The sequence below is a fragment of the Corvus cornix genome, chromosome 11, assembly GCF_000738735.6.
Source record: "Corvus cornix cornix isolate S_Up_H32 chromosome 11, ASM73873v5, whole genome shotgun sequence".
NCBI lineage: Eukaryota > Metazoa > Chordata > Aves > Passeriformes > Corvidae > Corvus > Corvus cornix.
The window spans coordinates 19,680,917-19,706,565 of NC_046341.1; the positions used below are offsets into that span (position 1 = coordinate 19,680,917).

The 25,649-nt window shown below is 41.5% G+C and overlaps 1 protein-coding gene across 2 annotated transcripts in view; it reads left to right on the plus strand.

Annotated features, from left to right (window-relative positions):
* Positions 1-5,877: 5,877 nt before the first annotated feature.
* GARRE1 (granule associated Rac and RHOG effector 1) overlaps positions 5,878-25,649 on the plus strand; it is a 60,288-nt gene continuing 40,516 nt past the window's right edge. Inside the window, exon 1 of one of the 2 annotated variants that reach the window (XM_039558504.1) lies at positions 5,878-5,959. The gene's annotated coding sequence lies outside the window, so the exon portion shown is untranslated. Of the gene's footprint in view, positions 5,960-6,566; positions 6,785-25,649 lie in introns of those variants that run through there. The other variant, XM_010396490.4, reaches the window with a different exon arrangement.

Consider the following 25,649-nt stretch of genomic DNA (forward strand, 5'->3'; position numbering starts at 1 on the left):
GTAATTTAGCAAAGTTTCATCCATGAAATATTAACTTATATGTTTCCCTGTTATCCTTCTGTTCAACCTACTTTCATAATTCCATGTTCTCAACTACGAAGTTGCTCCTTATTTGGCAGTCTTCCACGATAAAAATCTGTATAGGCAAAAGGTAATAACAGTACCACTAAGGCAGCTGAAATTTAGTTGCCTTTGTTACAGTGCCCCAACAGAAACTAAGTCAATGCAATAGCATTTGGGCCCCTATCCAGTCCCCCTGCAACAACCCTGTGTTGCAGGAATTACCACATGGAAATTATTTTAAACTACCATTTAGGCTTCTTTCTAGACCATTTAAAATGTTCACATGTATTTATAAACATGTATTATTTTGGTGTATTTATATTAACATAAGTTAAATAAAATTTACCATTTGTATGGTAAAATGTTTAGTAAGACTGTTCAAACAACAATTTCATATCCAATATAAGACACTTACTAAATGTTGGACATTGTTGTTGGATTAACAACTAAAAAAGTCAAATTTTGTTATCTGAAACATACACAACAATTTAATGGAATCATTTGAACAAGTTCAAACAAACAGCATCATTTGGTAGGTAGCCTCTAATTTCTGACACTTAGTAGAATGGACACTATTTTTCTATTCCTGTTTATAAATGTTCTAGAATTAATTCTAAATTTTGTTTCACTTCCTGTTAAATAGTATTTAGACTCTATAATATTGCAAGTCCTTAAAACCCTATTAATAAGTGGGGTCAGTTACATAAATTTACACTTTACTTTTTGTCAAACCTTACTGTGCCATATACTTAAATGCCAAATTAAGTAGAAAAAAAATTAGTCTAGTTCTCATTCCCACATTTGCAGTGTATCTGTTTTAAAACAATATTCTAAGTTCTAGTATGACCGAATGTCAACAGTTCTTTTGTCACACAAATATTCTCTCAGCACCTCCATGTTTGAACAGTTCTAAGCCAACTGCTAATGCCTTACTAATAATGAATTCACGTTCATTTTTTACTCATCAGAATACTTTTTTTTTAAATATAAAGACTTCTCCAGTATTGAGATGGCCATGCAAACTATTTTACCACAGCTGGCTGAGAATGACATTTTTGTGGTTTTGCAAGCTGATTCCTTTTTGTGAAAGTTTTCAAAAAACAAGCAAAATGAGATCCCAGACATCTGAATCACCAGACAGTCAAAAAGAATTATGCACATGTTTAAGTATTTGACTTCCTAAAGCAAAAATATGAAATGCCAGTGACCCCTTTGTGTGTGCAGTTGGGAGCACCCCATTCCTGTGCCTAGGCTGCAACAGGCAAAGGATTTACTTCAGAGCCTAGTCCTTCATTTCAGCCCAACTGGAAGTCAGTTTTTTAAGCAGAACAACAATTTAAAACCTAACACATTTTCTCCTTCTTCTATGGACTAGGGACACTGACCTTATAAATATCTGAAATTCTTCCACTGCCCGTAAACAAAAATGGACTGCAGGCAGTCATGATCATATGTCACTCGGACAAAACATTCTTACTCCTTGGCTACTTTTTGGAAAGGTTGTTTGCTGTCAATCAAGTAACAAGTTCTGCTTATAATAATGGTGATGACATCAGATCTGTAGAAGAGAAGATTAGTATGGGGAGTCTAAATATATAAACCAGAAGGTCATGGGACACATCCAGCGCCAGTTGAAGTCAATGGCCTCTGTTCAGTTCGATCAAAACTGGACTGATCCATGTAGGATTAAGAGGTTTATATACTTTATATATTTATTTATTTATTTTCCCTATAGCCAGTATGGCTTGCAGCCTAGCATTTTTTTAAGGTAACCTGGATCTTTGATTTGTCTGACAAGAAAAGGTGATCGTCCCTATTTTTATTTTTAGGTGGCCATATATAGCCAGCCATGTTCACTCTTTCCAGAGCAGGACTGGCCCTGCGGAGATAACAGCAGGAGTTGCTCCAGAGAGCACTGGGGGCTCTGCCCACGCCTTGCTTTTGCCAGTTGGTGCTGTTTACAGAGGCTCTGGGCAAGAGGCCAACCCGTGTGCTAAGCCTCAGGTTGGACACAATGGTGGGGCAGAGCACTGAGGGCACAAAGCACAGGTCAGCAGCTTCCCTGGCAGACAGCAAAGGACTAAATTTCATTTGTCTGAAATGGGGTTTTCGTTGTCCAGGGCTGCAGGACAAAAGGACTGCTCTCACCCTGACAGCTGGAATGGATGACTTGTGAAATGTATTTTTAGAAGCCTGATTCGCCTACATGTATGCCTGCATTGTCAGACATCCAGGCAGCAGGAGTGGGTCAAGCTGTGGCCATGGGGGCTGTGACACACTGTATGGACTGCACACCACAGCCCCAGCCAGACCTGCGTGCTCATTGCTGCTCAACTCCACCTGCACACACAGCCCAAATATCAGTGCAACACTGCTGCTGCTCATCCTGCACTTCAACATGCTGTCACTGCAGCATTCACTGTAATTAGTAACCACAAAGGGAAAATCACTGCTGATACAATAGGACATTAGTGGTCTAGTCTGTTTTCCAAAATCACCCTGGTTTTCCCCACATTTCCTTTTCCTAAACGTATCTCCCTCTGATTAATAGAAACAACCTCTTGTAAATTAGGTTTTTCCTGTAGCGAGACAACACACTCTTGAGGGATTGTGCTACTAATATTCATCCTCCTAATCTTATCCCACACTTTGCTGATAGGCATATCCTTATTAACATCTGCACATGGCTATTGTGCCAATGCTGTTTTCCTAAGATAATGATTTCTTCCTCCTACAGCCCATGACATCGAGTTGCACTCATAATACATTTCAAAGCTGCTTTCCTCTCTCTCTAAACAGCATTGTTAAATTTTTTGTTTAAACTGTGCACTGATTTCCTTTCCTTCCTATTCAGTGGAGGTCTCGGAGAACACTTTTCACATATATGTAACATCCAATTTACACAGCACTTTACTAAATAGTTTATCATACTACCATCTTTCAAAATAGAATTCACAACATTAAAAAAATAGACTACTTAGTATAAATACTGCATTGTAAGACTCCAGAAAAACAATTTTAAGGTACAATGTCACAATAGATATCTATACCACGTATTTTCTAGCCCTTGAGAGTTTCCTCTTTATTCTGCATTGGTTATTATACACTCTGTTGAATTGCATGTTTTCATGCCCTGTTCATATTAGGAAGTGTGAACTTCCTATTTATTTCACAGTCTGTCTAAAATTCCTGCCATCTGCTAAGACATGTTAACTTTGAGGCTACAATTCTTGCCAGTCCTTTGTGCCTGTATGCTCTCAGTCCACCAATTTAATCTGCAGTAAATTTCAAATGAAATATCTGCCCTTTAGAGATAGTTATGTGCTAAAAGTTGTTATACAGCACTGTAAAAGAACCCTACAACAATATGTAAATAAATCCAGGGAGTCAAAATAAAAAATATGCCTATTGTGTGTAACTCCACTGTTAATGTCGACAGAACCAAATTCCGCACACTCCACTGAATACAATTAAATCAGTAGGATAACAAAATAGGAGCATATTTGGATACCTCCAGATAGTGTGAAAGAACATGTTGATGTATTGAACTGTAAGACTCAGTCTGCAGAAAAGATGTCTGCCTGTGAATACAGTGAACTTTAGTCAGCATGGCTCGTGTAGTTTTGGGATCTCTTGGTAAAACTGCACGTTGGTAAAACAGAATATGGTTAGAAAGGGTTGTGGTGGTGGCCGTCAGTTCCTGCAGCAACACCTGCCAGCTGTGCACCAGGACAGGAGGGGGCTGTGTCCTGTAAGCAGCACACCACACTCCTCAGGTGGCCAGGAACTGCAAGGGACATGGCTTGGAGAGGAGAGGCGCCCTGCAGAGCAGAACAGGCAACAACAGCTCACCAGAGCCCAGCCTTCCTCTGGGACAGCCCTGGAGGGGACATGCAGCAAAACCCAAGCGTGAGTGGCAGTGTTTGCCTCAGTAACTCCTGTAGTAACTCCTGTAATAACTCCTGCAGTAACTCCTGCAGTAACTCCTGCAGTAACTCCTGCAGTAACTCCTGCAGAAGGCCCAGCACTGCTCAGACTGACACAGCCTCAGCACTCAAGCTCCTCAAGAGCTGCTCGCCGATAAGGAGCTCCAGATGGGCCACCCTGCTTCCCAAGGCCAGGAAATACAAGCATCCTTAAAAATACATGTCTGTGTGTGTTAATATCTCCCTCTTCATTCCTGAAAAAAACCCAAAAGCAAAACAACACTAAACCAAAAAAAAAAAACAAGAGGCATTTTGTGTGTGTGGGGGTTTAGATTACGTGTAGGTCTTGCCTCAGTATCTGTACTGGAAGGAAGGAAAATTCATCTCAGTATTTTATTTTCTTTTCCCCTTCCTCTTCAGCTGCTTTTGACTTTCTTTCCACTTGGTTTTTCCACTTCATACCTACCTCCTTCCAATCGAAAGCTCGTTGAAACCTTATCAGTCTTTTTATCCTTTTTTTTTTTTTAATCAATGTTTCAGCAACCATTTAGTTAAAAGGAGGAAAAAAAAAAGTAAAAAGTTACCATCTCCAGTCCTTTGTAGTGCTCCTCCAACACCTCTCTCTCTCAAAGGAGCCAACAATATGACCGCCTTCTGTTCCCTTGTGTCTTTCCAAGTATTTCCCAGGTATCTCTTAATTTGAGGACTAAATTTATGAGGAAGAGACATGCTTAGTAGACATGCAAAAATCAGAAGAGTTCAGAGGGAAGGCACTGATGAGAAGCCCGGTCTGCCAGCAACCATCTGTTCTGGAGAAGAAAACAAAGCCACAGATTGCTCCTGGGCAGCTCCCCGCAGACACTACTTGAGGACTATTTCTAGCTTGTGGCTAGAAGGTGTCCAATAAATTGACAATTTCACTTCTTCCCACAGAGTTTTCTGATTAGCAGCACTGAAATTACTGTTATTTTCACTTTATGAGTATCATATCCAAGTGTGTGGCTTTGGGGTTTTTTAGGGGGGAATTAGAGCCAGATGATTGGATGCTGAGCTCCATAGGCAAAATTTTTGCTTACATGTATTTAAACAGTTTTTAACTACTCTCCTCCTCCTACACATTACCTTATTTTCTGACTTTACTAGACATTTCTGTACATTATTAAATGCTTGTTCCATTTGAAATGTAAGATTCTAAGTAAGTCATGGAAATAAAGAGCAACCACTTTTTACTAAGGAAGACTGGATTAACAGAGCCTCTTGGTATGGAAATAAGATTTGAAAATTCATCATTTGGTACACCAAACTTTTCTGTATAAAACCTGCATTAGGCTTGAGAAATAATATGAAACCAGTTTAAACTCACATCCTTGACCAGGTCTATTTCTGAACAATTCCTAAAGCTGGTAGCACCATGACAATTATGTCAAAGGTATCAGTTTGAGATGATGTTTGTGCGTTTTACTTAATTCCCAAATAAATCCATTGAACACCAGTGTCGAATCGTGCAGTTTGTTCAGCAAGTGGACAGAAAAGGAATACAGAACTTTGCAGGTGCCCCCGGCAATCTCCATCTCAAACAGCTCTCCTGAATCGGGACACTGCATCTGACCCCACAACAAAAGAGTGAGAAACCTCACAATTTTAAGCTCATATAAAATAGTCACTGATTAATTCTTCCCCCTCTCTCTTTTTCTGCCGCCAGGCCGCCCCTCAGGCACTCTGCCCCGCAGCCGGGGCCGGTCCCCGGCGCTCCGTGCCCCCCAGTCCGGGACCCCCCGGTGCGGTGCGGCGCCTCCCCTCCCTCCTCCGTCCGTCCCTTCCCCGCGGCCGGCGCCGCCCGCCCGCTCCCACCGCCCCTTCCCGCTGTCACTCGCGGCTCCGCCCGCCCCTCGCCGGCCCCTCCCCGGCCCCGGCGGAGCCGCCGCCGTTTCCGGAGCGCTCGGCGCGGGGCCCGGGGCTGTCGCGGGCAGGTGAGTGAGCGCCGCGCCGACCCCGCCGAGCCCCGCGGCCCGGCCCGGCCCGGCCCCGCCCGCGCCCCGCAGCCCGGCCCGCGGGCCCGGCCGTGAGGGCACCGGGCTGGCAGCGCCCGCGGCACCGGCGGACGCGGCGCGGAGGGCGGCAGCGCCCGGGACAGCCCCTGGGCCGCTCGGGAGGCGCCGGCGAGGGCTGGGGCCGGGCGGGAGCCCTGGCCGGGGGAAGACGAGGCGGCGGTGCCCGGGACCGTGGCTGCGGTGCCCCGGCGGGGCCGGGCCGGGCCCGCCGTGGCGGCGGGGGCAGCCCGGGGCGGTGTCGGGGCTGCGGCCGCCCCCCCGTGACCCGTGTGCGGGCAGCCCGGCGGGGCCGGGACTGCGCCTGCGGGAATTCCTGCGCACCTTCCTGCTCCACGGTGACCCGGGGCGCCCGCCCGGCCCGGCCCCGCCGGCCCCCGGCGCTGGGGCGGCCCCGCCGCGCGGCCTCTCCCGGGCGGCGCCGGCCGGACCTCCCGGGCAGCGCGGCAGCGGCGCCACCCAAAGCTCGGCCGGGCTCGGGGCCCCCCGGCCCCTCCGCGCCCCCCGGCCCGGGGCCTGCGGGCAGCAGCATCCCCGGCCGCTGCAGGGGCTGCGTACAGATTGTTCACCTGATGCGAGTTGCAAGTGCCGCTTGTTGTTGCTGAGCCTTATGTTGTGTGCATATGGTAACTGCCAGAAGAAGAGGATAACGCATTTTGGGCTGTAGCTTAAAACTTTACTGATGTTCCTTTGCTTCTCCGTGCTTGAGGGGGTTTTATTCGTTTGAGTGGAGAGGAAATGGTAGAGGTATGTATTTGTCGGGTGAATGTTGGCTTAGGAACTTGAAAGCAGTTGGAAGGTCTTATTTGTTTGTTTTTATGTGAGATTATAAACCTTGTAGCAGGTATAAATTGGCCGTTATTATTATTATTACTGCTGTTATAGAGGCACAGAGGTCTGGGTGTTGTGAAGAGCGGCAATACCTCAGTGGTGTGTAGCTGCAATAAACTTGGTGTTACAGAGTGGCTCGTCCGGTGGCTTTGGAGGCACACGCAGCTGGCACAAGGCTGAAGCTTGGCTCCCAAAATGGCACTGCATCTGTAATTGCCAGGGTGACTGTTGGACAATCTCAAATCTACAGCTTGTGGATTTTAAGGCTATCGTTGCTAGATGTTTCTATTTCCTCAGCCTAGTGCTGTCGGCAGAGAGGTAGTGGTGCTCTTGAGGAATTGTTTTTGTTTTCTGTGGGCACAGGCAGCTGAAGCTCCTCTTCCCTCACCTCTCTGAGGTATGTGGTACGTGTTGTGTGGCTCCTGGCCACATGAAGATTTTGGTATGCAGCTCATGGGATCAGCAGTGTTGGCCCAGTTCGGTATGTGCACAGGTGCCGTTTGTGTATCACGGGTACCAACATGATTTTGCACTTGGCTCTAGTCTTCTGTCAGGCAACATTTCTACACAAGATAAAGCTGGACTGTTCTGTAGAGAATGGCAAGTTTTCCAAATTCAAGACTTGCAGAAGGTTTTTCTCCCTTCTTTCTCCCTGTATCTTCTGTTCTTTCCTTCCTAGAAGAACTTTCCAAGTATTTAATCTGTGGTTGTGATGAAGGTGTGTTTCAGGTCAACGTTCTGGTGTTTGGAGGAACCGGGCTGGAAGCAGCTCAGAGCTGCTGCTTTCCATCCATCTTGTGGTGCTCCTTCCTAGGTCGGTGTGAGGCAGAAGTGCTGGCGTTTCTCATTCTGAATGGGGAGTTACTCAGGGTGCTTAGGAAACTAGAAATAATGCACATGGAGAATATTTTTCTAGTTGAAAGTCTGTTCTGAGACTCTGAAGTTTGGCTAACAGGTAAATAATCCCTCATAAAAAGTAATAAGGAAAACACATGCTGCAGGTGCTTAAAAGTGAAGTCTAGGTTTCTTCAACTTCTTGGGCATCAGCTTGGGTTTGGTCACTGGCATCTTATTTTTCTGAGGGTGTGCTGTCTCCAGCTTGAGATCTTTATTCCCTACTTCTTCCTGCTATCTATTACTTTTCAACATCCCTTCTCCCCCAGCATACAAATGATGGCCAGTTTTTCTTTGCAGCAAAACAATTGTATTTTTCTGTTCTGAATAAGCTTTTCTTTAAACCTGGCACTGACTGTCATTTTAAGTGCTGCCACTTGCCTTACTCAAAACAGGGTTATGTCAAGAGAAATTGTGCTGCTGCTTTTGTTTATGTAGTAATACTGTAATAGGAAAAGACTTGTTCTTGGTACAATGAATGCTGGTACACCAGAAATCCTGCTAATGATAGTGATTAATGGGTGCTGCTCAAAATAGCTATCACTGCTGATATGACTAATTGTGCTGTATGAAAAGAGCTCCTTTATTCCCAGTAATCTCAAGGTGTTTCTACAGTTTTAGAGAAGTGCCTGATCAGTGCAGACAGATAGCTGTACAGGGAGATGCAGAACTTGCAGTGGAGTGTGGCAGCTCTCTCAGGAGCTTGCTGCTGTGCTGCAGAACAAGTCAGGGCTGAGAATGAGTATTTTCTTGTGGTGATCGTAGGTAGATAGAATATTATTACTGGGATTGGATGTTAGCCAGTGCAACACCCTACGTGTTGCAAACAATGCCAGGGTATTGTTTGTAGCTACAGAAGGGGTTTATATCATACATGAAAGATGACATTTCCAGCAGCATGGGTAACCTCATCACAGGCCATTGTGCTGGGGCTGGCTCCGAGGGCAACTGGCGCTGCTGCGCTTGACAAAAGTCTGTGTTGTAATTGGCTCTGGTCCTCCTAGAGCTTGGTGATGTGTCTGGATACCCTTCCCAGGCCTTTGGGCAACAAGCAATAGTGACATGCTGCAGGCAATCCCATGCTCCTGGGCTATGGCATGTTCCAGGTTCAGTTTGGATTTTATATGTACTGTGGCTGAAAGCAATGCTGGAAACTTAATGGGGACTGTGGATCTAAACCATAGGAGGTGCTGTGTCTTGATACCTGTAAAGTCTGAACTTCTGGCTAGTAGGATGAAAAAATATTTTGAAAATTAAGTAGAATATGTTAAAGATGGGTTCCAAACTCACTGAGAAGAAGCTTGAAGTTATGTTAGTTGCACTTCTGGCTTTGTGTTTCTTCTCTTCTGCTGTTTATGTACTTCAAGACAGTTTTACTTCAGGAGTTGTTTAGACATTTGTCCTTTAAGCCATCACAGAAACCCTTAAGGTGTGTGGGGGGGAATAGGACACATTCCATTGATAAATCCTGCTTTCTAGGTTAATTGCCAATTTGGTCTGATAGCATTCCACTCTTCTAGTGTTCTGTGGATAAACTGGTTTAGTCCAGTCCTTGAATTTTGCCAAAACAGTGATTAAAACAAGGAGAAAAAGATGATTTTTTTTAAATGAAACTTCAAAATGATAATTTTGGTGTTAATGAGGTGTGTTTCACTTTGAAGAGCTCTAATATGACAAGACAAATTGTTTTGAGAACTGTGGTCTTGGAATATCAATCTTGTCGTACCCTGCTGTAATTAATGAAGATTAGTGTGTTGGTTACTTAAGATAAATTTTGGGGAATTGATCTGTGTGATTCTGTGAAGGTCACAAGCTTTGCATGAGGCAAACCAACTTCCGTGGATCCAGGCTGGAACAGCTTTGGAGTAAAAGAAAAAGGAGTGAGTGTGCGTGAGAAAAAGCAGATTAGAAGGTTTAGAAATGCTGGTCAAGCTTTGAAGAATGAAAGAAAAGGGCTGAAAAGGGGAATACAAAGGACTCCAGGTACAGCTGTGGGGGAGTCCTGGGGTGTCTGTGAGTGTATGGATGGGTCTGAGGTGGGGGTAGCTGAGGCTCTGTGAGGCTTTCAGGCATCTTCGAGAGGCTGTGCAGCACCTCAGGCATTTTCCCAGCTGTGATGTTGCCATCGATGGCAAATTGGCTTCAGTCTGGTGATAACATATGGCAGCTTATCCAACTCAAGTTGGAAGTGTGATATTCTATGACTCGGCTTAGAAGAACCATTTTCACTACAGAAATAATTATTCTACCTTCTAAGGAAAGCCCTCACAGGAGAACACGATAGTACTTGTAGATAGAATTTTTGATATATTAGCTAAAAAGCAAACAAAAAACTTCAGAAATTTTGCTGTAGAGTAACTGCCCATGTTTTACTGTTAGGGTCGCATCAGAGAACACAATGCCTTAGGAAGCATCTTTACGATACCTCCCTAAATTACGATACCTACCTGCCTACCAATTCCTGCTTATGTTTTTAGTAACATTTTCTCCCTGAAATAACTGATGAGTATTTGCTGGTTTAGGCTAGCTAGATTTTCATTGTTCCTTCTTCATGGTCTTTTGTTGCTAGCTTTCCTAACAGTTTTCTGCTTTTTCAGTGGTTGGGGGTTTGGGGTCAACGGGACTCTGTTTTGGTTTATCGAGTCATATTACAGCGGGGTACTTGCCAGGCACTAATGCTTTCTGAGAAGTGCTCTGTACAACAGCATTGCAAAAGACAGATATTTTGGAAAATTTCAACAGGAAAATTCCTCCACCACCCTGTCAGTCACTCCTCATGTTGAGATACTCTATTTTTGTTCTTTCCTGACACTACCTATGTGCTGGTTGGAATGCTATAAGGGGGCATGTCAGCTGGCTGTTTAATAACAGTATTTTAGGTGCGACTCTTGTTTAGTTGTGCACTCAAAGCTGACATTTAAATGGTACTATCCAATTATAGAAAATTCCTTGGACTCTGTGTTGAGTACTCTGCAATCTGGGAACAGAATAAATCTCCTCAACCTAAACAACTAATGAATGTAAGAGAAAGTTTGTTTCCCTTGTTAGAAACAATAATACTGAACTTTGTTTCCTTAATGCTTTATTTTAACATATGTTGGGAACTCTAAAGCAGTGTATAGAATGAGTTGTAGAGGAGAAGGTACAAGAAGAGCAGGAAGAAGGGACCGTGGTGGACCTTTTTTCCACTTATCCACAGGCATCTCTAGTGTGATTCATTCATGTGAGGGTTGTCTACCAATGAAATTTATCTCTACTCCTGTCAGTACCTGAGTGTTTTTAGTTTCCCAAGTAGATTACCTGACTGTCATAGCTCATATATTTGTGAGTTTCTGGATGGTGTTGGGAATTCCTCTGGATTTACTGGGGTGAAATTAGATCCTTTGAAGCGTGTCCACATGATCTGTCTCATACCAGGATATTCAGGGCAATGTTCCTAGGTATTTTTTAATGAAAGTTGAACTTCCTGCTCTTCTGTACATATTACAGAAGTTGGCTGTGTACCTGGGAACAGTTTGAGTCCAAGCACAAGAACTTCCCTGGAGAAAGATAAAACACCTGAATGTCTACAGCTTACATTCCAGGAAAATCTGGAGATGTTTTAAGTGTTGCTTCCTAAGAGTCTAAGTACAAGGTAATATTTTTAAAAGTTCCTTAAAAATATTTGAAGCTGGCAATCTCATCCTGAAGAAGCCAGATATTCTTTTTATGTGATCGTGTAACAAAACCGCTAAAAAGCAGAGAGAGCTGTAGTGTCTGGGAAGGACACGTTCAGAAACACTCTTCTTCTTGAAAGACTTTTCTTGTGTCTGCATCCTCACAGGTGGGTAGGGGAACCTGTGAGATAAAAGACTGGGGAATCCCAGGGGAAGGATCATAGTGGGTAAATGTAATTCTGTGTCAGACTCCAGAAGATTTGAGGAACATAACCTCTTTCTGGTGAGTATTTCAAAATGTTTCTTTGCAAGTCTTGCACCAGATGGTATTGTATTATGTGGAAGAAGGAAGAATACAAGGAGGAAGAGGGTACCTAAAAATGTCATTCTTCAGTTCTGTATGTTTGGCTTCAGGGGAGCTTCAGTGTAGGATGAGTTTGTCATCTCCAAATACTCGGAAGAAACCAGGTTTGTCAAATGCAGGTAAACATGACTGCAGGTGTTCCTCATTTGTTAGAGGCCCCTGTGTTTTGTAAAAGATGGAAAGATCCTGAGGAGAGGAGATGTTTGGTGGGAGGGAAGGGTAGCAGTGCTGCTTGTGTTGAGTGGTCTGCAGTTCCTGGTCCAAGCAGGAGTTAAGGCCAGGTGGTGCAGAATGGTGTTAACTAAAACTGTGCAAAGACATTGTTACAGAATCCTGCTTCATCAGTGCATGTTTCAGAGCTGCAGAATAAACTTTATTTAGCCTTACCAAAGACATAGTTAGGTATTTGTGGTTTTTCAGCTGAGCAACACAGCTTGCAAATATTTAAATAATAAGGTAATAAGATCAACCCTTTTTGCTGTATGAGATGAGCATTTGCAAGCAAATGATGCAATCAAGAACTTTAATATGATGATGAAAAATAGGTGTAGTGCTAAATATGCATATATTCTTTAGGAAAAAACTAAAACCTTTCATTTGTTAAATAAACAAGAGAATGAAGGAACTTGATAACAATCAGAATTTTGTTTTACTGAGTTCAGCTGTGAGTGGTGCAGATGAAACCAAGACTGCTGTTGTTGGCAGAAGAGGATGGGTGTGAGAAGGTACTTGGACACTCTTTACCTACAGAGAGCAAACTGGGCATACTTTAGTAACTCATAGTGCAGTAGAAATAAATTGTCTTTCCTCCAGTGTAGATAGATGCACATCTTCTGATAGAAACAAGGTAGTGTTACACTTGCACTTCTGTTTTGGCTGTTTTTGAAGAGAAGTTGCTGAAGTTTGTGTATAGGAAAGCAGGGTAGGTCAATTAAAAATTAAATTAAAAACTAAATTTCCTAAAATAATGCAAGTGTACGTGAACTTTTAATTATGTGGCTAATTTTTGTTTCATGCTGATGAAAATTTTATGGAGTCCTGGAAGGAAATGCCAGTTATTGGAGCCAAACCCTGAAAAACAGAGCATGTTATAGCAGCATCCTGCTTTTGAGAATATGCTTGGTTCTGTATTAAAATGTTGGAAAAGTCCTTACTCAGAAGAGTCTGTCTGTCTGTCTTGTATTGCTTTCAGAAGGAGAATGAGAACTATTCTTTTTTGAGCAATCCTGTTAGGTCTCATAATAAACTTCTTTGTCTAAACATTGCAATAATTTCCAGGGCAACAGATTGTGATGTTGAATTCAGCATTTTGACCTCCTCCAGAGAGGAGCAAACATTGTAAAATTATAGGGAGGTATTGCAAAATAACTTTGATAATTAGCAAATTTTATATCAAATTTGGCTATGAATTTAACACAGGCTTGTTCACACCTTCTTCTTAGCAAAGGTATTCTACAGATCCAGGTTATCAATCCTAATTTAAATGTTGTCTTTCACATAAATGGCTATTGCAGTTTTAAGACCAAATGCTGAGTCTTGGGATGGTGTATGGTCTGGTTTGGCAGTCTTTGGTCAAGTGCAATTAGAGCTTTATCTGTGTGGAAAAGTGGTGCATCTGACCTGTGCTATTTTGAACTTAATCTGTTGCTTGGTTTAGTGGTTAGGAAAGATCCTGCTCTGGTTAAGTGAATCCATTGCTCTGCAGATGTTTCTCGATATGAAATCTGTTGAAAACCACTAATGATACATTTTTTGTTTTTGTATAGGAATGTTACATTTTTGTGGTGATGAATTGGTATGATAGATTAAATCTGTAGTTGACACACAAGATTTAAGGAAATGGTTTTTGGGTAAAGTGCATTTTCTTCCTTTGAAGACGCAGTAGGAAAAGAGTTTGTTTGGAGGGGTTTTTTTTTCCATCTTAGTTTCTGGAATGGTTGGGTTGTAGGAGGTTTGATTAGGATTGTCTGATACAGTCAGACAAATGAATAACAGACCATGGTTTGCTCTGGACTTGTGCTTCTTCTGAGCTTGGGTTAGAAGATGAGAGCTCTGTCAGTCAGGTGTCAGGAGGTGCCAGGTTGTTGCTGTGTGTTTGGACATGTTTCTGGAGGGTGGTGTTCGCTCAGGTGTGTTGGGTGAACACAGGGTGTGTGAATTGCTGTGGCTCAGGGTAGCAGAGGGCAGGGCTGAGGAGCTCATCGGGCTTTAAAGGTACAATATATCAGTTTAATTTGTTCTTGAACAGCTGCACAGTTTGCTGCTTGTGCAGTGCATTGATGGGGGGGTTGTTACAATTTGCACTGATTTTTAAACTGAGCTTCTCAAGTCAGTTTCTGAGGACACTAGGTTGGCATGTTGCTGTTCTTCAAGTTCCTCTGTCATTACCCTCTGATTCATTATTCTCTTGCACTTAGGGGGATTACTGATGGAAAATGTCTGTCTAGACTGCCTTCTCTTGTGTTTCACTTGAAAGGCCTTCATGGCCCTCAACTTTGTGCAGTGTGAGAGATGAAGAAGACTACTGCTGGTTTCATATGACTGACAACATTTGGCTTAAAGTTGTCATTTGTTCTTTTTCCTGAGACATTCACATTTTTATGGGCTTTTTTTGAGCTTCACATTGCAGCCAGTGGGTGCTTTTCTCTGTCTGATGTAATATGTTGTTACTGGTATTTTAAGTCGCATTCTGAAACAGGAGAAAATTACGGATTTCAGTCAGTCTCTTTCTGCTAAAAAGTTGTATCTGTATTTTGTTCTGAAATTGTTTTAGGACAGATGAGGCAGCTTCTTTCCAAAAATTCTTGTGGTTTCAGGGAAATAATATGTCTTCTTTGCATATGCTATTTGATATATTCTGCTCTGGAGCCTGAGTCCTGTTCTCTGCTGTATTGATTGTATTTCACTGCACATGAAATGAAAGATTAAGAACAACAAGGGTAAGTATAGTAGATGAAATTTTTTACACTACGTAATAATGCTCCTTTTCCTTTTAACTTAAAGCTTTGTAAGTGATGCAGTCCTCATAATCATGAGTATTCCTAGGAAGGTATGCTGTGTTTTGACTCAGATCTTCAGTGTTGAAGAATAAATTATAATATGAATGCAGGGCATCTGGCATGCTGTGTCTATGCTAAATATTTTTCTCTAAAATGAATTCTAATGTAAGCAAAGTTAAACTGGTATAATTTGGAACAGTAGACTTGAGGCAAAAATGCAAGTAGCTGTGTGTGAATATTGATTATTGTGCTTGGTAGCATGTGAAAAACTTCATCGTGCCTCAAAGCACTGTTGCCTTAGTGGACTTAAAATCCCTTATTTAGCTGTCGCTAAGGATTTGTGTTGAGGAGTTTTTTAAATTTCTTCTTTTACATCACCGAAGTCCTGTAGTTCATTGGCTTTCTCTGACCTTGCAGTGTCACAGGCAAGTAGTGTTTTGGCCAAAGGATGGTGGGTTTCTGTCTGAAACAGTCCAAGCCTGGTGATCTCAGAGGACCCACTTAATATATTCTGAAAAAAGGCAGGGAGTGGTAATTGCAGCTGTAGAGTAACCCTCAGAGAAGAGAAGCACTTGACAAATTCACTTACATGTAGCAGTGTGTGTGTGTCCTCAGGTGTAAGATACCCTTGTCTTAACTGTTGGGTATTGCAGCACTGCAGGTAAGATGTTGTGTATCTTTTCGGTAAGAACCAGCATTTTAAGGAGTAATACTTCAAAAATGATGCTTTGTAGTTGATGAAGGGAAGAATTGGTTTTTGTTTTTACTGGTGAAATGACTTTTTTCCTAAAACTGCTGCTTAGGTTCTTCCATATGGAAGATACTGCCTCAGCCTGGACTGGTGGTAAGCTGAAGGTTGTGTGGCAGGTACTTGTGGCTTACTTGCACTTACTTACACTGGGATGCCTCTCCTTTTTTTGTTTGTTTTCTTTTCTTTTTTCAAAAAATTGGGTTTTGTTAAATACAAGAAGACTATAGTAAGAAACATAGCAAAGCAACTGCTCATAGTCATGACCTCAGTAAGTAAATGAGACTACTCAATGTAATCTTTTAGAATTACAAATATTAGGTAAAAAACCCTTTCCTTTATGAATAATAAGCTTAAATCTGTCACTTTTCACAAGGGCATATAGTGATATGAGAAGGGAGAATGGCCTGTGCTGAGGGAGAGTAGGTTTAGATTAAATATTAGGAAGAAATTCTCCCCTGTGGGGGTTGTGAGGCCCTGGCACAGGGTGCCCAGAGCAGCTGTGGCTGCCCCATCCCTGCAAGTGTCCAAGGCCAGGTTGGACAGGGCTTGGAGTAACCTGGAATAGTGGAAGGTGTCCCTGCCCATGGCAGAGGGGGGGTGAGATGGGCTTTAAGGTCTCTTCCAAACCATTCTATGAATTCAGGATAAGATAGTCAGGTATTTACAGTATCAGTATGTGGTAAAAACCTCAATGCCACAAGATTTTTTCCTTGATGCTTTTTCTTGAGTGGTTATCTTCTAGGTGCTTACCAGTAGAGATTGCTTAATATAACATTGAAATAGTATTTATTAGTAGTAAATAAGTGTCAGTTCTGACTAAAAAAGATCCATTGTTTTGACCAAAGTGTGGACAAAGAAATGGCTCCTAAACAGAGTGTGTATTTCAACTTCAGAGGCAAAGGAATGCCAGCATAATCACCTGAAAAATGTGAAAAGCAGTCCATGGAATAATTTTCTGTTTCAGACAGAGAATAAAACAGCTGTAAGAGGAGCTCAGGTTCCATTTTACAAGTGACTCTGGTGTTTAAAATGATTTGCTGATAGGCATGCAGCAACTCAGAAAGCAGCAGGATGCCTCACTAATAGCATTTGAGAGCCCTAAAATGTAGTTTCATCTTAGTTTTGAATATGGTTGTATTGATATGCTGTAAAAACCCCCATCAGTTTCATTGCCAGACACAGAATCATCTCATTTTTATTATGTTGCTGAATCCAGTCACTCTCCTTTTCCACTGTGGTTATTTTTGTTCTTACTTTTAGTTTTACTTTTTTTTTTTCCTGCTTTAGACTTTAATTCCCGTTTAAAACTCTCCTGATTGTATGTGTTACACAGTGAGGATTGGAATGTTAGCTGAAAGATGGGGAGAGCAATCTGCTGTGCTGAAAATGCAAAAGATTTCCTGTTGTTGTTACTTAGTTTGGTGTGAGTTAGTGTCCCTGAAGCAGCTAAAGCACTGCTTAAACTCTCCTTGCTTAATGTATATGTACAAGTGGTAGTAGAGGATAAAACCTCTTGATGTATCCAATAATACTCTGATTGTGGTTAGCCCTAGTTCTGTCTTTAGAACACATTGTTCCTAATAAAATAAATGCACAAAGTGGTATGGCCTGCTCCAGCTGCAGAGTGTTACTGGATGCTTTGAAGGAAGGTAATTATTTTATTTATTTCTAGACTTGAAATTTTGAGAAAATGTCTCACTGAAATTCAACTCCCTCAGTAGGGAGAACATGCATTGTGCAGTGTGCACGTAACAGGCATCGTTAGGTACATGCAGGAAATCCATATTTTGTATTGCTGTGGATAAAACCAAATCTATAAATACCTCAGTGTGTAGTAAGGATGCTTGTCTAATACTATGGGGTTTAGGCTGGCTGGCGTTAATCTAAAAGTAGGAAAAAGAAATTGGAAATAGACCAGTGCAGTTGAATTGGAAGCAAGAAAACAGGTTGTGTTTAGTGTTCCAAATTTGAAGGAAACTACACTTCATGTTATAATAGAAATGCAGAAAATAAATGTAGCATGCCTGTGTTTATGCATTGTAGTGTAGAGGTTTTCTACAAATACATATTGTGGACGTATGTAGAATATGGATATTGTAATTGCCTAACAGAGTAGTTCTAAAAGTGGACCAAAATCCTTACAGAGCTGTAGAAGGAAGGAGTACTGGTAGAGTAGGAACAGAGTTCCCTATTTTTTCCCGTCTAGCACTGTGGAGAACAGGAGTGGATGGAAATCCTCCTGCAGAAGCATTTGCTGTTTTGTTTGGTTGTGCTGTAGCCATTGGCACTTTCTGCTGCCATCAGTAATTCAGGGGCACAGGACATACAAGTTCAGGTTTTTGTCAGAGCCTGCCTAATGGGGAAAAAAATGTGGACGAAGGGGCATTATCATTAAATAGAGAACATAATAGAGTACTGCAGTGGAAGTTCAAGCCTGGTTAACTGAGCTCTGTTACTGTGCTGCTTATCTTGAAGCAGATGCAAGGAGAAATCTTTTCCTAATAATAATTTCACTTACCTTCTCCAGAGCCATTGTGGAAGTTGTTGTTTCTGTAATACTGATTATGGAAGAGCAGTGGGCATTGAGTTTTGTCCAAAATCAGCCTGGCTGAGCCATAACTGCTGTGTGATGGTTCCACTGGGGCTGGGGGGACTTGGAAGTGAACGTGTGGGAATGTCTTAGATGAGATCTCTGCTCAGATAGAAGATTCCTGCTGTGTTTCTTGAGGGGGTGGATTTGCAGTGTCCTCCCAGCAGGCTCCAGGCTGCCCTGACAGGGGAGCTGTGTGAGCTCAGCCAGGTATGTCGGGGAAGGTTGTGGCAGGTAGCAGAGTCACAAGGCACAGTGTCTAATAGAGTGTTTACCAGATCACGTTGGTATCCTTGTAGATCATATTAATGTACTTACTAGTTTAAATTGAATTGTTCAATTAATTTTTAAACATTAGTTTAATGACTATGTTGTTAAATATCAAAGAAAACCATCAGCTACTCTGGTGCTCAGTGTCCATTTCACCCCACTCCAGTACAGACAGCAGTGATAACAGCACTGCTGCCCGCACTTACTGACTTACCTGGTGATGCTCGAGTGCTCTAAGTGAAAGGCTTATTTTTCAAAAAACAGTCCTCAGGTTTCCTTTCAGAAATTTTTAAAAAATCGTGGAATTTTCAGTTGAGCTTAAAAGCTTTTCTTGCGCTCATTAGTAATTTGAATGTTTCCTATAGACCACTGTGTGTTGAAAGGGTTGTTTTGACTTAGTTGAATGTGCATTGCATGCTTTATTGGAAATGAAGGCACAGATCAGCATGCAGCTCCAGCCTGCATCAATGACTGTTCCAGGAGCCCTTTCCCTATGAAGTAATGATTTTAAAATGGTGTCACGTATGGATTCACTCTGCTACAGCTTGGGTTTTTTTCTTTATGACTAATGAAGAATATTCTTAGCATAACTAAAACCACCTATGCTGTGTTTGCACAAGTTTATGAAAGATGGGAGTGGAAACAGTGCTGAAAAATTAAAGACTTTAATGCTGTCCTCAGTGAGGACTTAGAATTGCTTCAGTACCTTTCATAGTAAAGGCAGAGACTGTGGGAAAATTAACTTACATTTACATTGATGAGCAATATTATATTAGTTCTTTAATTATGCATTTTATTACTATGGTGTCCATAAAAATGCTTAATTAATTAAATATTTTGAAATAGCTGGGTTATTGGACAGTGCTGTTGTGATACTCTTTTTCCATTTGACTAACAGTATCCGTTTGAAAACATATTTTCACATATTTTCCTAGTGGCATGATAAATTTTTGTGGCTGTCATTCCTTGACATGAGAATCTCAGTGGGGTTTTTTAAGATGCTTCAAATCTTCATTTTGAGGTGGGGTAGAGAAGTTTTCAAATGTTGACCCTTAAGACTCAATGAAGTTACCATTCAAAATATGGGTTTATAACATCATGGTTTTTCTGAGGGATGAGGCAGTCCTGACTTGCATTTCTTTATGTTGACAATGCCATTTTATAGATTTTTTTTTTAAAAAAGGAAAGAAAGTATTGTTATCCCTCAGGAGTCACCCAGGAATGAATCTCATCGACTGCTCCTGGGCGCCCTGCTTCTGTCATTGATAACTTTTGTTTCATGGTATCCACTGATGGATAAATACGTTAATTAGATCACTCTCGACTTCACAATTTCTCTGTTGTTTTTCAGTCCATTCCAAAATCCAGCTCTGCTACCTTAAAAAATTCTCACACTTGGTTTTCTCTAGTCTCGTATGTGTTCACTTACCTACTTTTATTCTTAATTGCTGGAGGCTGTCCTCCCACTTACACTGTTCAATTTGTGTGGAACTGGTAAGAAATTCAAATGATGCCCTGCTGAGAATAGGATGGAAGCTGAAGGAGTGGGAGAGAGAAGCAGAACAAACTGATGGTATTTACTAGAACTGCCTGTGCAAACTGCTGTGGAACAACCCATACTTATTGTCAAGCACATTGGTGAGGTATATAAAAAAAATTAACAAATTGTGTTGTAACACCTAATGTCATCGTTCAAGGATTATTCCTCTTTCTTAATTTTGTTTCAGTGGTCAAATTGTCCTGATTATGTCTAAAATATAATTTGGAAAGTAATTTTGTGAAGAACTAGTGGCAATTTCTTTGCTGTTAACATCCTAGGCTGACTAATTCTCTGATTAATCAAGTCATATCGGTATAGTTGGCCTTGTTTTGGAAGGCTTGCTTCTATCTTGGTGTGTTATAAATATTTTGGGGTGTGGGTCCATGAGAATTCCCTTTTTCCCCTCAGTTTCAGTAAGGGTGTTCCCTAAGGGGCAGGGACCAGGTCGACCCCTCTGTGCAGGGTGAGCACAGACCCAGCTTGGCAGTTCCCGGTGCTCCCTCCTGCTCCTGGGGGTATTTTCTGGGACTGAAATCCCTTATTTTGGAGTAGGCAGAGGAGTGCTCAAAGACTGGCTGCTGAAAACCCAGATGTGCTTGTACCTCTTGGCAGCTCCAAGAGGGCCTGGCCATCTCGGGCTGCAACCTCGAGGCTTGGGATGCATCCTGGAAACAATTTGTTTTTCAGCACTTCGGAGACACAAGAACCTTTTTTCGTTCCTCTGGGAACTGTTCTGTATCAAAGTGTTTTTGTGGGAGAGTTTGTTCATGCAAAAACATTTTGCCCTAGCAGCTGTACAAATCTGGTATAATTGGTAAAAATATGAAAGAGGTTTATGGATAGTGGTCATTAATTAAAAGTTGAGATCTTGACCACTGCCATTGTGGCCTAGATGGATGTCTGGTCTGGTAGGACACTTTTAATTGGCTTTGTGTAACAAATGTTACAGAATCAATGGTGAACAAACAATTATATTTTGTTGTTGCAAAAACCCACACAAGTTCAAGCAAAGTTCTCTGAAATAGATGGTGTCAGATGAGATTTGCTTTGTAATAACCCCCTGTAATTTGTAAGACTTTAGCTTAATGTCCACAGATAGTCTCTCAAGTATGAATAATTGCTGGAAGTTAATGCTCTGCGTTGCAAACTGCCCTGAAGTGCAGATCTGTTGTATTTTAAGGTCTTTAGATAAACCTTCCAACAAATTAAGCTGTTTCATTGCAGTGGAGTACTGACAGTAGTATTGAAAATCTTTTTCAGGGAAAGCTTTAAACCTATATTGTATAAATACATTGTTTCTAATGCTTTTAAAAGTAATGTTAAATTGTCCTCAACAAGAAACATATGGCTATAAATTCTGATGTACTCAATGCACTGTCCTGACTGTCGGAAGCAGAGTGTGCAATGTGGAGGATATTTAATTTAAAAAATTGGGATAAGGGTCGTGAATTGTATGCTAGAAATAGAAAATAAGATTAGAGGTTATGTTTCAGGCATGGAGCTGTCTCTGGGGGGGGGAACAGAACAAGGTTACTTCAAGGTTTGGAGCCTGGATGGGGGATGGGAGAAGGGAGGAAATCCAGCAGTGGCTAAAAATGGTGCCTGGGGGAGTTTGTAGTAATACACACAATAGGAATTGCCAGGCATTGCCCTGATGCTGAGCATTGTGCATTGTAGCCTTCTCCTTGCCAGTGCCACATTAGTCATGGGCAGTGCTTGGTACCAGAGGGGGGTCCTGGCACCAGCACAAACAGTCCCGGTGCTGAAAAGGTTGCTTTCTCTAAACCTGATACTTGGGAAATGTATGTGGAAGGGGCCTGGCCAAATCCATGGTAGATACATCAGCTGGTCTTGAAACATTGCTTAAATGTGTTTGGCATCTTTACAATGTTTCATGGCTGGCAGAACTTTACTGTGTCACAGGTAGTGCAGCAGAAAAGCCCTTCGTCAATAAAAGTTGCTGGGAAGGAGTGTCAGCATGGCTCAAGTCACCTAAATATCATTTAACTGAAGCCTAGTCTTTCGTGTTGCTAATAAATTTAAGTATAATTGACACATCAGAAAGTGCCACTTAAAATTTTAGATATTTCTCTCCAGTCTTAGTTTGTGAACAAAAGTCAGCTCTTTTAAGGAGTATGGAGAGATGCCATAGCATGTACTTGGTTAGGTGTGGACTTGGGATCTTCCACTTGTGTGTGTCCCACTGTTGGGACTTGGTGTTTCAGGGGGAACACAGCTGAGGTTTCAGAAAGATCTAACAAATAATGAAAGTTTAAGTCTCCAGGTTTGCCTCTGGGTGTTGTATTTCTGCTGAATAGATCAATCCCATTGTGTTAATTTGTTTTATGGATTAGAACGTAACATTTATTCCTCTTTCCAAATGCATTATACCAGTATAAATATCCCATTGTATCCTCTGCTGCACAAAAGAGTTTTTGCACAACTCGGTGCAGAAATATTTGGCACATAACCTGGTGACAAATCATGCCCATGATTGAGGGCTTAGTTGTTTATATAAAGCTATCAGTACTTTTAATTTCAGGGTGTGGTAGAATGGTGTGACTGTGTTTTATATATTGTAGATTGGGATTGATAATTATTTAACAACTGATGATTTTATCAGGAAACATTTGAGAGTTCTTTGGTGAATAATTTTCAACCTAAGAACAAGGCAATTTTTTTAAAGGAAAAAAATCACCTTCTGTCAGCCATATGCCATCAGTATTTCTGTGCACATCAGTCTGACTGCTGTGTGCCTTTCCCTGCTGTATAGTTAATGCAGCAGTTTAGAGCCGGGAGGGAGGAGAGCGCTGGCAGGATTCCGTGTATGCATTTGTTAGCAAGGAGCTCTTGGGGAAGTTATTTATATGCCTTGGTAGCATCTACACCAGATTTATTTTCCAAATGTGTGAATTTATTTGTATTGAAAGAAATTAAACATCATTATTAAGAGTGTTATCTCTGTTTTGAAAGAAGCAGCAGAACAGTTGTTAAAATATTAAAATACTTGCTTTTCTTAATAAAAGGAAAGTAACTTTAATCAAGCTAGTCTTCGCAGGAAGAGCATATAAATGTAAACCCCAAGTAACTAATTGCTTTTGAAGACAGAAATTTCTTACAGCTTTGTCTGTGTAAGGCGTGGATGGAGGAGACCCAAGGTTGCTGCAGAGTTCCTCAGCCTCCAGCTTTTTGATGTTAAATTGACCTGTGGTGTATTTTGGCATTTACGTTGTGTGGATGAAAGGCAACAAATTACTGTGTGGACTGAAATAGCAGGTGGGATTACTGGAGCAGCTAATGGAGGGCAGTGGAATCTGGAGTCTCAACGACGGAAGCTGCTGCCATTGTGGCCTTGGCTGGGACGCTGTGGACAAGGCAGGAGGAGGATCCCTTTGTCCCCAGTGCTGGTGTTTGAACCAGTTGTTAACAGCATTTGCAGAAGATTGAGCAGCTCGGGGAAGGATTTTTTCAGTTGTCTGCTGTGTAAAGCAGGCAGAACAACTAGATAAGCACTAAGCTTTGGGTGGTCTTGGAGAGGGAAATGTTACAGGTGGCAAGTTTGGGGTCTATCTTTTCCTTTTGATTTGTATTAGAGATTTATAAACTGGAAGGGTGCTATATTTGATCTTATAACTAATCCTATTTTGGCCCCAGCTATGCAAGATGAGTTAGGGCTATTTTAAAAATCTCATCTATATTTAATTAAGCTTTAAAAATTCTGGCCTTAATGAGGAGGTGAATTCTGTGCCCAAGACACACAAGTAGCTTTTTTGATAAGAAAAAATGAGGAAAGGTTATGAAGTATGCATGCTACTGCTTCTACTTTGCTAATCTTTATGATCTCAAATTACTTGTCACCACTGTTCCTTCATCAGCTACAGAGATTAGTTCTACATAAGATAATATATTACAAACCATAGATTTGTTAGAAATAAAGCATTTTGACAGTTCCAAAAGTCTTCTGTTACAAAGGTCTAGTTCAATAATGGTTTTTAGAATTAAAATGAAAACTACTCAACTCCTACTATTTATGGAATTGCTATTTACGGTAGTATTGTGCTTTTGTAGTGTTATGTACACACTAATGTTTGGTTTTGTTATGGAAGGGAGACTGTAATTCACACTGGATTGCTCTGGTTTATTCATATCCTGTGACAGTGAATCAGATACTGCTGTCTATATACAGACTGAATTGCCAGCCAGCTTTGGGCCCAAATATGGTAAACATAATTATGTTCATTTGCTGTAAAAATACATTCTCCTTAGTTTAACATTTTCTTGATTACAGTTTTCTGGTAATTCCATAATTTTCAACATGAGAGGGATATGAAAGGCGTAATCATCATGTCCCTCTCTTCAGTGTAGAATATAGTTTGTTTTCCTGGGCAAAACTCCAGCTGTTCAGTGATGAATTTACTGCTGCTCAAATACAGTGAGCCCATAAAGCATTTGGAAAGGCTGTTCCTGGGACAGGAGCTGTGCTGTGGAGACAGAATCTCTGTGTGCACAGACAGCAAAAACCCCATGGCTGCAACTGTCCTGTGGCACTGAGGGGATGTGCTGATGTCAGTTTTTCTGATATGGACTCCTGTTTCCTATTTTTGGAAATGAAATTAATATCATTTCAGAATACTTAATACTTCTCAAGTAGGAGACTTTCAATGAATGAGTTGGGGGAGCATTAAGATAAAGCTCCTGCTCTGTACTGAAGAGAATAAATATTAGTAAATACTGGATTAGGTTTTAATTTGTTACAAAGGAGTGTTATGATAACTGTTATTAAATGAAAAAAAAAGATAGTTTACATGTGGAAATGCATGCTAATAGTTGCCACTTCCTTTATACAAGGGGGTTAGGATTAGTGCATTTAATGCAGCTAAGAAAATGCATTTGCAGGGTTTTTTCTTTGTTTCCATATAGTCTAGTACTGAGAATGTTGTAGATGAATTCTGTGGCAAGTGTTGAGAATTCAGAAGCAGCACAGTAATTTGGGTAAGGAAAGATTGTTGGTGTTGAGTTACTCCAAATGTTTTGAAAGCTTTCATCATCCTTGCTGCAAACAGGCAAAAAAAAATCACATACAGGCTTTACAGGATTTGCTGTACATAATCTGTCTCATGTTTCTAGTACTCAGAACTTCCTTCTTCATAGAAGAGCTTGAAATGTGTAGATGATCTATAATTTTCTCTGCCTTGAAAAACTACTTTTATCTAACACTACTAAAATAATTAAAATGCCTACTGAAGTTACTCCGAGTTTGGGGTTTTTTAAAGTTGTACAGCATCACAAGCTCTTAAAACAGTTTGGCTTGGGGGTATTTATTTCAGTGGGAAAACTCGAAGGTGTATGTGCTGGGAAGTGTGAGTCCTGGGGTGTTTGAAATGTGGTATCTGTGTTTGCAGGAGTGGCAGAACGGCTGGAAGTCTGAAAGGGACCAGCTGAGCTGGGATGTGGAAATGTTTCTGTTTGCAGAGGAGTTGTAAACAGTGTGTCCTTGTGGCACTTCTGGCGTCCTGACTGTTCCGCTGCTTTCAGGGGTTGCTGGCATGGAGAGAGTGACAAGTTTTGGCTGATTCAGGCTTCAAAACTGACCCGCCTCAACCTCCTTTATCCCTTGGAGGTTATAAATGGGTATCTAGGGAAAAGCAAGAACAGGATGAATTTGTGGGCAATTCTAATTTAAAACTGTCCTCAACAACTTGCTTTGTCTGGGATTT